Source organism: Triticum urartu, chromosome 3 (assembly GCF_003073215.2).
Source record: "Triticum urartu cultivar G1812 chromosome 3, Tu2.1, whole genome shotgun sequence".
NCBI classification, from domain to species: Eukaryota; Viridiplantae; Streptophyta; class Magnoliopsida; order Poales; family Poaceae; genus Triticum; species Triticum urartu.
The window spans coordinates 589547075-589562561 of NC_053024.1; the positions used below are offsets into that span (position 1 = coordinate 589547075).

Genomic DNA, 15487 nt, shown 5'->3' on the forward strand with positions numbered 1-15487 from the left:
GACTTACGTGGCAGTGCCACAAGTAGGTGGTACTATCATTACTATCTTTTGGCATGAACATGTGTATCACTACGATCGAGATTCAATAAACCATTCATTTTAGGTGCAAGACCATTGAAGGTATTATTCAAATAAACAGAGTAACCGTTATTCTCCTTAAATGAATAACCGTATTGCGATAGACATAATCCAATCATGTCTATGCTCAACGCAAACACCAAACTCGATGGTAGAGGGAGCGTGCGATGCTTGATCATATCAACATTGGAAACACTTCCAACACATATCGTCAGCTCACCTTTAGCTAGTCTCCGTTTATTCCGTAGCTTTTATTTCGAGTTACTAACACTTAGCAACCGAACCAGTATCTAATACCCTGGTGCTACTAGGAGTACTAGTAAAGTACACATCAACACAATGTATATCCAATATACTTCTATCGACCTTGCCAGCCTTCTCATCTACCAAGTATCTAGGGTAATTCTGCTCCAGTGGCTGTTCCCCTTATTACAGAAGCACTCAGTCTCGGGTTTGGGTTCAACCTTGGGTTTCTTCACTAGAGCAGCAGCTGAATTGCCGTTTCATGAAGTGTCCCTTTTGCCCTTGCCCTCCTTGAAACTAGTGGTTTCACAAACCATCAACAATTGATGCTCCTTCTTGATTTCTACTTTTGTGGTGTCAAACATCGCGAATATCTCAAGGATCATCATATATGTCCCTGATATATTATAGTTCATCACGAAGCTCTAGCAGCTTGGTGGTAATGACTTCGGAGAAACATCACTATCTTATCTGGGAGATCAACTCCCACTCGATTCAAATGATTGTTGTACTCAGACAATCTGAGCACAAGCTCAACAATTGAGCTTTTCTCCCTTAGTTTGCAGGCTAAGAAAATCGTCGGAGGTCTTATACCTCTTGACGTGGGCACGAGCCTGAAATCCCAATTTCAGCTCTCGAAACATCTCATATGTTCCGCGACGTTTCAAAACCGTCTTCGGTGCCTCAACTCTAAACCGTTTAACTGAACTATCACGTAGTTATCAAAATGTGTATGTCAGATGTTCGCAACATCCACAGACAACGTTCGAGGTTCAGCACACTGAGCGGTGCATTAAGGACATAAGCCTTCTATGAAGCAATGAGGACAATCCTCAGTTTACGGACCTAGTCCGCATAATTGCTACTATCAACTTTCAACTAAATTTTCTCTAGGAACATATCTAAACAGTAGAACAGAAACGTGAGCCACGACATAATTTGCGAAGACCTTTTGACTATGTTCAGGATAATTAAGTTCATCTTATGAACTCCCACTCAGATAAACATCCCTCTAGTCATCTAAGTGATTACATGATCCGAGTCAACTAGGCCGTGTCCGATCATCACGTGAGACGGACTAGTCATCATCGGTGAACATCTTCATGTTGATCGTATCTACCATACGACTCATGCTCGACCTTTCGGTCTTCTGTGTTCCGAGGCCATGTCTATGCACATGCTAGGCTCGTCAAGTTAACCCTAAGTGTTTTGCATGTGTAAAACTGTCTTACACCCGTTGTATGTGAACGTAAGGATCTATCACACCCGATCATCACGTGGTGCTTCGAAACGACGAACTGTAGCAACGGTGCACAGTTAGGGGAGAACACTTCTTGAAATTTTAATGAGGGATCATCTTATTTACTACCGTCGTTCTAAGCAAATAAGATGTATAAACATGATAAACATCACATGCAATCAAATAATAGTGACATGATATGGCCAATATCATATAGCTCCTTTGATCTCAATCTTGGGGCTCCATGATCATCTATTACAAGAACATGATCAATCTCATACATCACATATATCATTCATCACATCCTTTTGGCCATATCACATCACATAGCATACCCTGCAAAAACAAGTTAGACGTCCTCTAATTGTTGTTTGCATGTTTTACGTGGCTGCTATGGGTTTCTAGCAAGAACGTTTCTTACCTACGCAAAACCACAACGTGATATGCCAATTGCTATTTACCCTTTATAAGGACCCTTTTCATCGAATCCGATCCGACTAAAGTGGGAGAGATAGACACCCGCTAGCCACCTTATGCAACTAGTGCATGTCAGTCGGTGGAACCAGTCTCACGTAAGAGTACGTGTAAGGTCGGTCCGGGCCGCTTCATCCCACGATGCCGCCGAATCAAGATAAGACTAGTAACGGCAAGCATATTGAACAAAATCAACGCCCACAACTACTTTGTGTTCTACTCGTGCATAGAAACTACGCATAGACCTAGCTCATGATGCCACTGTTGGGGAACGTAGCATAAATTCAAAATTTTCCAACGTGTCACCAAGATCTATCTATGGAGTCATCTAGCAACGAGGGAGGAGTGGATCTACATACCCTTGTAGATCGCGCGCGGAAGCGTTCAAGAGAACGGGGTTGATGGAGTCGTACTCGTCGTGATCCAAATCACCAGATGATCCTCCGAAAAAAAAAAAAAAAAAAAAAAGAAAAAAAAAAAAAAAGTATCCAAAAAAACAAAAACAAAAAAAAATTTTACTACAAAGAGAAAAAAAAAAAAAAAAAACATAACATAACCATAAGGCGACCGAAACGGACGGCACTCGCGTTCACACTGTCGTACGGAGCAGGAGGACGTACTCACGGCCTTGATCAGCAAGTGAAGGTAGTAAAACAGCACGACGGACTAATGGAATGAAAGTGCGGAAAGACTATCAACAGGAAACCGCTAAGACGACATGCGGGAGTATGACGGAGAGGAAGAGGGAGGCGCCAACGGTCCATTAAGGAAATATAGGTAACTATAATATAGAAGGCAAATGGAGGACGCACCCTTGCCTTAAGGGTGCAGGCAAAGGGGGGAGGAGTCCATCCTCCCCAAGGCACCTCGGAGGTGCCTTCTCCCTTTAGGACTTTTCTCTCTCTCTTGGCGCATGGGCCTCTTGGGGCTGGTGCCCTTGGCCCATATAGGCCAAGGCGCACACCCTACAGCCCATGTGGCCCCCCGGGGCAGGTGGCCCCACCCGGTGGACCCCCGGGACCCTTCCGGTGGTCCCGGTACAATACCGGTGACCCCGAAACTTGTCCCGATGGCCGAAATAGCACTTCCTATATATAATTCTTTACCTCCGGACCATTCCGGAACTCCTCGTGACGTCCGGGATCTCATCCGGGACTCCGAACAACTTTCGGGTTACCGCATACTAATATCTCTATAACCCTAGCGTCACCGAACCTTAAGTGTGTAGACCCTACGGGTTCGGGAAGCAGACATGACCGAGACGTTCTCCGGTCAATAACCAACAGCGGGATCTGGATACCCATGTTGGCTCCCACATGTTCCACGATGATCTCATCGGATGAACCACGATGTCAAGGACTTAATCAATCCCGTATACAATTCCCTTTGTCTAGCGGTATTGTACTTGCCCGAGATTCGATCGTCGGTATCCCTATACCTTGTTCAATCTCGTTACCGGCAAGTCTCTTTACTCGTTCCGTAACACATCATCCCGTGATCAACTCCTTGATCACATTGTGCACAGCATTATGATGATGTCCTACCGAGTGGGCCCAGAGATACCTCTCCGTTTACACGGAGTGACAAATCCCAGTCTCGATTCGTGCCAACCCAACAGACACTTTCAGAGATACCTGTAGTACCTTTATAGTCCCAGTTACGTTGTGACGTTTGGTACACCCAAAGCATTCCTACGGTATCCGGGAGTTGCACAATCTCATGGTCTAAGGAAATGATACTTGACATTAGAAAAGCTTTAGCATACGAACTACACGATCTTTGTGCTAGGCTTAGGATTGGGTCTTGTCCATCACCATCATTCTCCTAATGATGTGATCCCGTTATCAACGACATCCAATGTCCATGGTCAGGAAACCGTAACCATCTATTGATCAACGAGCTAGTCAACTAGAGGCTTACTAGGGACATGGTGTTGTCTATGTATCCACACATGTATCTGAGTTTCCTATCAATACAATTATAGCATGGATAATAAACGATTATCATGAACAAGGAAATATAATAATAACTAATTTATTATTGCCTCTAGGGCATATTTCCAACAACTAGCCCATCTATCTAACCCTCCTCCGCTCCGGGTCGTCTGATCGAGATCGAACGGCTCCGAAACGGCCTCAAACCCCCTAACCCTAGCCCCCTTGCCTTATATAGACCCCCTCCATGCCATTTTTGGCATCCCTAGCCCTCCACCTACCTCTAGCCCCCTCCCCTCAATTTCAGCGCCGAGCCCCTCCCTGGCCTCCACTTGTCGCCGCCGCCCTTGGTCTCTTCCCGCACCGCCACCTCGCCGGCACCACATGGCGTGCTCCTAGTGGCCAGCCGCCACCACGTGGTCACCCGCAGCCAACGGGACAATGCCACGTCGCCCCTGGCCTCCTCCCACCTCCCGCGGCCCTGCCAGGCCCACGTGGGGCCCGCCGAGCCCATCGAAGCCCGGATCCCGCCGCCGCTTCCGAGAGCCCCGCGCCCTGGTTCCCGAGCCTCACGCTGGAGGTCCTCTCCCCATCCAGCCCCGCCACTGGCCGGCAAGACGCCGGAGTCGTCGCCGGCGACCCCTGCTCCGCGACGTCGCCCAGGTCGCGTCCCGGTCGCCCTCTCCTCCCTTCCTCTGTTTCCCTTCCTCTTTCTCTTACAGCTCTTTGTCTCTATGGCCATGGATGGCGCCGCTGCCCGGAGCTCCTCGTCGCCGCTTAGTTTCTGACGTCGCTCGGATTCGTCGGATCCGGCAAGTTTCCGTCCAGATCCGTCCGTTCCCCAGCCTTCCCGCCGTCTTCGGCCCTCGCCGTCGCCGGAGAGCCATCCGCCGTCGTCCTGCTTCCTGGCGTGGCCAGACGCGTGAAGGAGGTCGCCTCCGCATCGTCGGTTGCGCGTGGGCCGGCCTCCTCTCCAGTCTCCAGGGCCGCAAGCACGCACAAGGCTCAGATCTATGCCGATTGGGCCTCCTCCTCTCCAGCTGGGCTTGGCCCATGGGTGAGCTCCCCACAGCCCTTCTGTTCGGCCCAGCGATGCAGCAGATTCAGCCTGGTGCATTTTTTTCCTGGCTGTGTATTTGTCTAATTTTTCCAGCGAGTGCCAGTTTTGCAGGATGGCCCTAAACTCCATGCATTTTATAACTCCCAAACCATGCATCGGATTAAAACAAACTTAATATGAAACTTGCTTAGAATTTTGTGTAGATTAATAATATGCCATTTTCAATCATGTTTAAAATGTCTAAATTATTGTTTGCTTTAATTTGCCCCTATGCCATGCTAAAATGTTTTCTTTCATAACTAAATAACCGTAGCTCGGTTTCTAATAAACTTTATATGTAAATGGGGTAGGAAAATGCCTAGTTTAACATGGTGTACTCACTTTGCATGTTTAATCACTCTAAAATATGGTTTAGGGCAGAACAGTACCAAACCTAATATATGCATATGGGGATTTACCGGAATTGTTGTTCGTTGCTTCCGGCCTCATTTAAACTTGACTAGATAGGTAGTTTTACTTTGCTTCACCCTCTTGCCATGTTTAACAACATTTAATATTGTTGGGTACATAAACGAGATCGAACTAAATAACTTGAATGTGGTGTTTCGTCAATATGCAACGGAGTTGCATGTTGAACTCCACTTAATTTGTAGGATTGTTTGTGCATTTTGCCATGACATGCTTCATTAAACCGGACATGCATCATACTTGATTGTGCATCATGACATGATTATGTGATGGTTGTTTACCATGATTGTTTGCTTCTTTCCGGTGTTGCTTCTTCGGGTTGGTTCCGATAACGTCGTGTTGTGAGGATCCGTTCATCTACGTCCGTTTGTCTTCTTCATGGACTCGTTCTTCTTCCTTGCGGGATTTCAGGCAAGATGACCATACCCTCGAAATCACTTCTATCTTTGCTTGCTAGTAGCTCGCTCTTTTGCTATGCCTATGCTGCGATACCTACCACTTGCTTATCATGCCTCCCATATTGTTGAACCAAGCCTCTAACCCACCTTGTCCTAGCAAACCGTTGTTTGGCCATGTTACCGCTTTGCTCAGCCCCTCTTATAGCGTTGTTAGTTGCAGGTGAAGATTGAAGTTTGTTCCTCGTTGGGACATGGAGATGTTGCTCCTTGTTGGAACATGTTTACTTGTTAGGATATCACAATATCTCTTATTTAATTAATGCATCTATATACTTGGTAAAGGGTGGAAGGCTCGGCCTTATTCCTGGTGTTTTGTTCCACTCTTGCCGCCCTAGTTTCCGTCATATCGGTGTTATGTTCCCGGATTTTGCGTTCCTTACGCGGTTGGGTTATAATGGGAACCCCTTGACAGTTCGCTTGGAATAAAACTCCTCCAGCAAGGCCCAATCTTGGTTTTACCATTCGCCACCTAGCCTCTTTTTCCCTTGGGTTAGGCCAGCCCAAGGGTCATCTTTTTTAACCCCCCGGGCCAGTGCTTGTCGAAGTGTTGGTCCGAACTGAGTAGACTGCGGGGCCACCTCGGGGAACTTGAGGGCTGGTTTTACTCGTAGGATGTCTCATCCGGTGTTGCCCTGAGAACGAGATATGTGCAGCTCCTTTCAGGATGTCGGCGCATCAGGCGATCTTGCTGGACTTGTTTTACCATTGTCGAGGATGTCTTGTAACCGGGATTCCGAGTCTGATCGGGTCTTCCCGCTAGAAGGAATATCCTTCGTTGACCGTGAGAGCTTGTGATGGGCTAAGTTGGGACACCCCTGCAGGGTTATGAACTTTCGAAAGCCGTGCCCGCGGTTATGGGCAGATGGTAATTTGTTAATGTCCGGTTGTAGAAAACCTGAAGTTGACCTTAATTAAAATGCATCAACCACGTGTGTAACCGTGATGGTCTCTTTCCGGCAGAGTCCGGGAAGTGAACGCGGTGTTGGAGTTATGCTTGACGTAGGTTGTTCTAGGATCACTTATTGATCATAGTTGTTCGACCGTGCTTTTGCCTTCTCTTCTCGCTCTCATTTGCGTATGTTAGCCACCTTATATGCTAGTCGCTCGCTGCAGCTCCACCTCATACCTTTACCTTACCCATAAGCTTAAATAGTCTTGATCGCGAGGGTGTGAGATTGCTGAGTCCCCGTGACTCACAGATACTTCCAAAACCAGCTTGCAGGTGCCGTTGAACCATGCAGATGTCGCAACCAAGCTCAAGGAGGAGCTCGATGAAGATCTTGTCCTTTATGTTGTTTCGTTCTAATTGATCAGTAGTGGAGCCCAGTTGGGGTCGATCGGGGATCTGTGTAGCTTTTGGGGTAGTCTTCTTTTATTTTGGTTCCGTAGTCGTACCTTGATTGTATCTAGATGATGTAATGCTTTATTTATGTATTTGTGTGAAGTGGCGATTGTAAGCCAACTATGTATCTCTTTCCCTTATATATTACATGGGTTGTGTGAAGATTACTCACTTGCGACATTGCTTTCAATGCGGTTATGCCTCTAAGTCGTGCTTCGACACGTGGGAGATATAGCCGCATCGAGGGCGTTACATCCAATGTACTTCTCATCAAGTGATTAATTTTATACCCCAAGGAGGCCCTTAACCTGACCATGGACTGTTTCAAAGAAGCTTTTACGAGAGAAACTAAGGACTTCTCTTCTCTTATACAAAAACTTAGAGCACCTACAACCGGACTCCTCAAACGCTCCCAATACATTCGGGCGAATGACCCGGTTAGTGAATGGTCACAAAAGTGACCCAGCCAGGCGCCTCCAACCGGCCGTGTACGTCTACACCGAGCGGCGCCTCTCATATCTAGCCCAAATTTAGAGCGAATACGAGGAGGCCCGGACACGTCCATCACGTCGGATCCGGCCCATGTTGGCCCACCAGACCCCACATATATTTGTCCCTGTGCGCATCCCTTACCAAACCCTAGCCACTCTGCCCCGAGCTCTATTTCGACAATTTCTGTCCTTCTTTGGCATGTCGGGAAACAGATCTGACTCTGAGATTTCTCTATCCGTTGACTTGGACATCGTCCCATGCTGGGACGACGAGACGATGGCGTCCTCATGGCTGTCCTCGTGGATCTATGGGGATGTTTGCAAAACATGCCTTCGATTACCGTCCAAAATGGGAAGACCGCCTTGTACTAGAATGGGGGAGCTCTCAACACATTAAGCACCGTAGAGTGAACAGGCGCTCACGTGCTCGCTGGCGTGGGCCGGCCCATCCACGCCGGAAAGCAGGGATCACTCGGTCGTTGCTCCCACGTGCTTCCTTCGCCCAGCCAACGATGTATCAGTCAACAGCTGACTGGTTGACCATTGACCTTTCGGAAAAAAACTCAGATTTCAAGAAAATCATGAAATTGAAAAAATGTTTGTGGATTTGAAAAAATGTTATGAAGTTGAAAAATATTGACAAATTTGAAAAAATTCATGTATTTGAAGAAAAGTTCATGATTTTGAAAAACAAAATCATAGCATTGGTAAAGGTTCATCAAACTTTTAAAAAGTTCATATACTTGAAAAAAGGTTGCTAGTTTGAGAAAAAAAATAAAAAAATCGAAAAATATTGATGAATTTGGAAAAAGTTTTCGAAAAATTCATGAGTTTTGACAAAAATCGTGCATTTGAAAAAGTTCACGAATTTGGAAAATAAGTTTATGAAATTGGGAAAAAAATCACGAATTTTGAAAAATAAAAAGTTCTTTAAATGTAAAATGTAAAAGGAAAGAGGAAATAAAAAATGAAAGAATAAAAAATGGAACAAAAACCGGCCCCAAAACGCACATAAACAAAAACATAGAAGAAGCGGCCAAAAAAAAACAAAGAAAAAAACAGATTAGCACTACAGTGCTAAAATCTGTTTGCCAAAAAAAAAAACTCACCAAAAAAAATAGTTACCCTCAATTGTTGTCTGAAAAAAAGAAAACTGCACTCTATTTGGCGCCTTAGGAATCGGGAACGGCGGCGGCTCAAACACGGCGACTCTAGCTAGCTTCGGTTTCCCTTGAGTGAAGCGATGATCTGGCCGGACATCCTTACTATTTGCAATTTACAGCCGAAAGGGGAGGGACACCATTCTCTGTACGCATCATCGTCCCATTCCCATGTACTCATTCCGTTCAGAATTACTTGTCACAGAAATAGATATATCTAGATATATTTTAATTCTAGATATATTCATTTTCGACACAAGTAATTCCGAACGGAGGGAGTACTCCCAAAAAGAAAAGAACATCATGGGACGGAGGGATTACACAGCAAAGTTCGGTGAGAGAGACCATACATCATGCATTTTGCCATCTTGTCACGTTCCCCAGAAGAAAAGAACATCTAATAATAATAATAAAAAAGAAAGAAGAAAAGAACATCATGGCAGTAGCGCCATGCCACCACATGATATACCGGCACCGGTGGTAGAGAAACTGAAGCAAGCTACCATCCGATGGACTGTTGTCGATCCGCACAGCACAGGGCAGCCAGCCACCCGTCCTGCTATAGCTGGCCGGCTCGACAACAGCGCGTCACATGCCGCCGCCGGTTTAGGGTTTTGCAAAGCGAGATCGAGTTAACTTAGGCATCTTTTAGCAAACCAACCTCTGGTTGAGATAGTTAGGTGGACAGTGGTATCTTCAACCCACCAGGGATCAAATCCTGGTGCTCACATTTATTCTGAATTTATTTCAGGAATTCCGGCGATACGCTTTCAGTGGGAGGAGACGTTCCCGTCGACTACGAGGTGCCTATGGTGACTTCGTAAAATCTCAAGATGATATGCCGGCTCAGTCTCTCGGAGGTGCTCATAGGGATAGGGTGTGCGTGTGTGCGTTCATAGGGGTGAGTGTATGTGCGTTTATATGAGCGCTTGCGTCTGTACTGTGTTCAAAAAAAAAACTTAGGCATCTTTTACTACCGAATAATACTCCGGCCTCCGGCACCGCGTCGCGTCGGATGGGGTCTCCTCCCTCTCTCCCGCGTGGTAATTAAGGGTCTGAATAACTGTCACACATGAGGCATGGACGGGAACCCGCCCGCACGCCTCGTGTGGCATGGACGGGAACCGGCCCGCACGACCACGTCCGCGCGCACAAAAGTATGGCCCGCACGTCCAGTGTGTGGCAACCCCGCCCGCACTGCCCCGTCCGGGCCAGACGACCCGCTGCCCGCATGACCCAGCCGTTCCCGGCCTCCGATCCATCCCCTCTCGTCTGCCGCCATCATCCCCCACCTCTCGAACCCCGACCTCCGTCGCCGGCCATCTCTGGTTGCCATGGCAACCAGGGCAGATCCGTAGGGCGCTCCCACCGCAAACCACACCCCAACCCTCCCCACCCCCAGCCCCGCACTCCAACCCAGCCCTCCAGAGACGATCATCTAAAACCAGGTGAAATCTCCCGATCTCATCCTTCTCATCCTTAAGGCTGAAAATCTCCCGATATTGTACTGGGTCCATGCTATAGGGGTAGAACACTGCATGGTTCAGTGTATATTCGCAATTGCCAGGCAGAATACACCAGATCTGCCATGTACTACGTTTGACATTAACTTAAGTTCATAATTTAATTGACGCAAGTAGTTGAGTATGAAATGGGTGAGTAGGAATCCCTAAAAAGGGGCAGGAAGGACAATTTTTGGAATGAAGGGGGTGGGAAAAATTAATTGCCACTTGTGTATAACGACAGTTGCCACCTTTCGTTGTCAGTAGCTGCCACCTATTTTGACCTGTTGCTTGCCATCCCTATCTTCTATGTGCAAGCAGCAGAAGAATGCAATTCTTGTGGATTGTTGATGCCTTCTTGTTCATCCAGTGATTGAGAACACATCGGAAAGAAGCGAGACACGGAAAGAATGAATCACGAAGATGGTGCTGATGCTTGGGGTTCTCAAAGGCCAAAAACGCCCCCTTGGAATGCATCAGAGTACAGTCAACTCATCTCTGCAGGGCCGTTGCTGCCACTACTAGAACAGTATGCAGGCATAGGTATGATGCGTGATAACAAAAGAAGAGAACAGTTGCCATCTTCGCAACGATGAAGATGACATTCTACTTATGTCATACACTGTCATTTTTTCGCAGGTTCTTATGACCAAAACACTCATAGGGGGTCCCCGTGGCAAGTTCAGTCACAAGGCGCTAACACTGACAAATGTACGGGCAGCCAACTTCAACTAGCTAGCAGCCAACTTCAACTAGCTAGTATGGCTAATCAAGGTAATGCAAAACGAAAAAAGAGCACATACTGCTGTGGACATGAAAAATGAACATGCAAAAAAACTGGCAAAAGGACTCACGAGTTATCACGGGTGAAAATGCAGAGCCTTCATGCAGCACGTGGCATCAGGCAGCACCCATGTACCTGCCATCGACGTCATACACAGGTGAGTCCATAAAAAAAGTGAAGTTGCGGATGCTCAATTAGCAGAAGGAGCATACTTGACAACTACAATTGCCATGACTGGACATCTACAGTTGCCATGAATTAAAAACTACACTTCTCATCCCTGGACAACTGTTGTTGCCATCCCTGGACACCTGTAGTTGCCATGGAGGAACAACTGCAGTTGCCATGCTAGTGCAACTACATTTGCCATGCCATGGCAACTGTGGTTGCCATACCGATGCAACTACAGTTGCCATGCCAGTAAAACTGCAGTTGCCACATCAGGGGCAACTGCAGTTGCCGTGCTAGCACAAAACTGCATTTTCCATGAATTGACCAACCACTACTATGCTTACAGGTTATTACGCTGGTGGTAACCCGGCAAACGTCTCATGGCAAGCTTCACAAATTGCAGGTGGAGCACGTCATTATGGTGTCACGGACCACACAAGATGGTCAAATGCCATTTGTTATTTGTAGTTATTTGTAGGAAAAACAAATAGTTGCCATGTTTGTTGAATAGTAGCTGCCATGACTGGACAGCTACAGCTGCCATACATGTCCACGCGCAGACTCACGGCTTGCTGTTTGAAATGATGTCATGCCAAATCACTCGAAGATGGTGTGATCCGTTGCGATACACATGTTATCCAAACAAAAATCTTACTCTCGTACCTGTTTTTTCTATTACAGGGCCTACAACTACACTGAACAGCGGCGCGGGGACATCTACGGCGGGGAGCTCTGAGCGCACGGAAGACGCGTTCCACCAGCCAACAGATAATCATGCCGCAAACAATTTCGAGTCAGAGTCAGGAATGGCAATCATTCCAGCAATGCCGACAAGCACCCCTTTGAACACAAGCACTAGCAACACTCAAGTAGATGGAACTGCCGCCGATACTGAAGTGAATGATGAAACTGACGACGACGCACAAGGGGATGAAGATGGTGGGCAATCAGAGATCGTGGTACCTCAGCCACCGTACATTGGGTAGAGATTTGAATTGTTCGAACAAGCAAAGGAATACTACCAGACATATGCAAAGTTCCATGGATTTGCGGTCAACACCGAGTACCATAGGAAAATTAAGAAAACTAACGAGTACATCAGAGGTGAGATGAGGTGCCACAAGGCACGGAGGAACAAGAAGGGGAAAGGTGTTGCGCCTGTCGTTCCGGAACGAAAGAGAGGTATTATTCTCAAGACTGAGTGCCCTGTCCGGTGTAAGCTAAACGTAGATGGAGCATAGTGAGTGGTCAATGAATATTTTGACGAGCACAACCACCAACTCATAAAGAAGTTCGACCTGGTAAAATTTCTGACTGCCCACAGAGGGTTCACCCCCGTCGAAAGGCAATTCGTAAAGCTGCTACATGATTGTAACGTCGGTCCATCAAGAATGGTACAGATACTATCTCTCATCCACAGCAAAAAGGGGACTCTGAGTAGCATGCCGTACATACCAGCTGACGTCACAAACCTACAGGCCAAGTACCGTAGAGAGAGCAAGTTGGCAGACATAGAGGCCACAATGGCCTACTTCGATGAAAAAGCGAAGGAAGATCTAGATTTCTTCTACAGGATAAGGTTGGACGATGAGGACCGTGTCAGGAACATGTATTGGGTGGATGGTGCTGCAAGGAGAGCCTACAAACATTTCCAAGATTGCATTTCATTCGACGCGACGTACCTCACCAGTATGTACAAGATGCCATGCGCTCCGTTCATAGGAATAAATAACCACAATCAGTCGTTGCAGTTCGGCTGCGGGCTCGTCCGGAACGAAGACACGGATGGGTACGTTTGGCTGTTCAAGACCTTCTTGGAGTGCATGGATGGACTTGCTCCCATGAACATAATAACAAACCAAGATTTCAGCATGCGTGCAGGCATAGAGGAGGTCTTTCCGTTGGCAGTGCACAGGCACTGCAGGTGGCAGATTATAAAGAAGGCTGAGGAGACGCTAGGACCGTTCTTTGCTGACCGTCCAGAGCTGCACAAGGCATTCGAGCTGTGCGTGGACCACAACTTGACGGTGGAGGAGTTTGAAAGGAGCTGGATGGCCATGACTGAAACACATCAAGTCCAAGACAACGAGACTCTTGTTAGCCTGTGGGAGAAGCGAATGTACTAGGTGCCGGCCTACTTCATGCAGTGCTTCTTCCCCTTTCTGCAGACTACGCAGCGCAGCGAGGGGTTCAATGCTGTTTTGAAGCGGTACGTCAGCCCTGGCAACTCATTGCTACAGTTTGCCAAGCAGTACACAGCTTTGCAACAAAAAATTCTGGGATCTGAGCTACAGCAAGAAGCGACCACGGCACTAAAGCAGCCAAAATTGCTAACGTATTTACCGATAGAGAGGCAAATGAGCAAGATATACACCAACAAGATCTTTAACAAGTAAGTCAGTTGCGTTACAGTCTTATTTGCAGAAAAAGCACCAAGTCAGTAGGTGCCTTATAGAGTGCAATGCAGTTGCCATGATGTGCAGTTGCCATGTTTAATGAAATACTGTTTGCCATGCTTACTCAGCTGCATGATGCCATGTTCAATGGAAATTCTGTTTTGCCATGCTTGCTCGGGTGCATTTTCCTTGTTGAATGAAGTTCAGTTGCCATGTTTAATGCACTGTGCTTCCATTAGGGCATGTTGGCATGCAAATGCCAATGTCAACTGGAAAAAAATGTTATATTGGCGACACATATGCCAAAATGCAGTTGCCATGTTTAATAAAATGCATCTGCCATGTTTGTTGAAATGCAATTGACATGTTTACTCAACTGTAGATGCCATGTTTAAATAAAAGGGCAGTTGCCATGTTTTATGCAATGTGCTTCCATTGGGGAATGTTGGTGTGGAAAAATGACAATGTCCAGTTGAAAATGTACTACAGTTGCCATGTCTAGTGTATTACAGTTGCCATGTCTAGTGTACTGCATTTGCCATGTCTAGTGTACTTCATTTTCCATGTTCAACGTACTATATTTGCCATGTTCAATGAACTATGTTTGCCATCTTCAAACAAAATGTATTTCTATTTCCATGACAACATAAGATGGTACAAGAAAAGAGCGCACGATAGTTTAACTGAAAACACACAAAACTTGCAGATTCCAGGAAGAAATAAAGCGTGCCAGCATGTTCACGGCTTTCTAGGTGGACGAACATACGTTCAAGGTGTGTTCTATTTTGGGCATGTCAGATTCAGAACCTGAAGACCTGGACAAAGGAAGGAACTACTTCGTCAAAGCCTCGATAGGTGAAGGCAAGTACTACTGCCAATGCTGCAAGTTCGAACGGGACGGCATTGTGTGCTATCACATACTAAAAGTAATGGACATGAACGTTGTGACACGGATGCCCCGCCATTTCATAAGGCGGCGATGGACTTGGGACGCTGACGACGCGTTGGCGCCGCAGACAACACACGCAGTTCTAGCTGTGCATGACGAGAGACCTGAGTCAACCATGGAAGGCGTGAGGCACGTTGTGCTAACAAAGAACTATGTTGAGCTAATTGATGAAGCGTGCAAGAGTGATGAGACAGCGAGAGTCGCAAAAAAACACAGGAAGGCACTGAAAAGAGAGCTTGATGAGATCAAGAAGAGGAAAGCTGAGGAAGCCTTACACCGGTTCCCCCACACATGAAGTGTGCCTTCATCCACGGGGCCATCATCTGAAAACTCGAAGATAGGATCTGGAATAGCAAGCACACAGACCCAGGTCAGGAACCCACCCCGTTCTATCACAAAGGGTCGTCCAAGAGAGATAAGGTACAAGTCGGGATTGGAGATCCAAGCAAAACACAAGAAAACGAAGAAAGGGGCGGGTAATCCATGAGCAAAAATTGGGGCGATGTGACATGGTCCTTGTGGACATTTTGTTTTGTACCCTAGATGATGAGATTTTTTTTAAAATTGGGAGAATGACTCTTGAGGGGCATCAGAAGTGGAAGGAAAATTCATTGAATGGATAAATGTAGTTGCCATGTTATGGGTACTTAATCTGCCATGTTATGTGTAGTTAATCTGCCATGTTATGTGTAGTTGGTCTGCCATGCTATTTTATACTAAATATGCCATGCTATTTT

General features: G+C 46.6%; 1 pseudogene; it reads left to right on the forward strand.

Annotated features, from left to right (window-relative positions):
* The first annotated feature begins 12928 nt into the window (after window positions 1-12928).
* Window positions 12929-15237, forward strand: LOC125546990 (annotated as a pseudogene).
* Window positions 15238-15487: the final 250 nt, after the last annotated feature.